The sequence below is a fragment of the Sinocyclocheilus anshuiensis genome, unplaced genomic scaffold (assembly GCF_001515605.1).
Source record: "Sinocyclocheilus anshuiensis isolate Anshui unplaced genomic scaffold, SAMN03320099.WGS_v1.1 scaffold17378, whole genome shotgun sequence".
Classification (NCBI taxonomy): domain Eukaryota; kingdom Metazoa; phylum Chordata; class Actinopteri; order Cypriniformes; family Cyprinidae; genus Sinocyclocheilus; species Sinocyclocheilus anshuiensis.
In genome coordinates this window covers 1-867 of record NW_015555140.1, presented here as the reverse complement: position 1 = coordinate 867, position 867 = coordinate 1, and the positions used below count along the sequence as shown (strand labels likewise).

At 42.6% G+C, this 867-nt stretch overlaps 1 long non-coding RNA gene across 1 annotated transcript; it reads right to left on the bottom strand.

Moving 5' to 3' along the window:
* Nucleotides 1–123: 123 nt before the first annotated feature.
* LOC107671573 (uncharacterized) lies at nucleotides 124–814 on the bottom strand. Its single transcript, XR_001632217.1, has 4 exons — nucleotides 733–814; nucleotides 602–660; nucleotides 420–525; nucleotides 124–149 (listed from the first exon to the last, which is right to left on the bottom strand). It is a non-coding gene; the product is annotated as an uncharacterized LOC107671573 (long non-coding RNA).
* Between the last annotated feature and the right edge of the window lie 53 nt (nucleotides 815–867).

The following is an 867-nucleotide window of genomic DNA, read 5'->3' as shown; positions in this document are numbered from 1 at the left end:
AAACCCTAAGCCCCCCCAATAGATAAGCCATCACACTCTAGTGCTCGCCACTGCACCCACACGAATGAAAATCAAATGTGTTCCACACTGCACCCCAAAGAATCAACGGTGTGTCTCTCTCTAGGTCCCCAAAGGGAGAACTCTCAGCCCTGACAAAGAGATACAAAAACAAATATACAATTAAACAATAAGAAAGTAAAATTAAGAAAAATACAGAGATATGCAAAACATTAGGGTAAGGGACTAATCATCCCCATAAATCACTGACAAGATCACATCAGCCATCTTGATCATTATTAACCAAAAAGTTTAAGAAAACCAAACTAAATAACCTTTTAATATTCTCAAAACCATCAACTAACACAAAGAAAAAAAAGAAAATCTAATAAAAGACACCGAGGGCAACAAACAATGAAAACCGTAGAGACAAAACAGCAGCGCAGTCTGGATCCGTACGTCCGGCCAAATATTGCCCCACTCCACGGCTCCACGCTGGACATAAGCCGAGAGGCACTTCCCCTCAACCTGCACACAGACACTAACGTCCATGAAACAAACATTTAAAATATAAAACCACCCCCCATAAAAAGATCATACTCACTGGGTCAATTTGACTGATATGAAAGAGCTCCCGCTATGACGTATCTCGCTACACCCGAACTGCAGGATACAGACTTGGGTTACACACCAGTACTACCCCACTCACCTATGGAATTCCATTCATCCACATACCTGGGTTTAAGCAGAGAAAGGACTGGAATAGAAAAACCCAAACCACACGACTCCAGGCAAGGGCGACAGAACAGAAAACGTGTGGGAAACCAAGTGCTCACTATGCCACTGACACGCTCTACTTTTATTGCGATA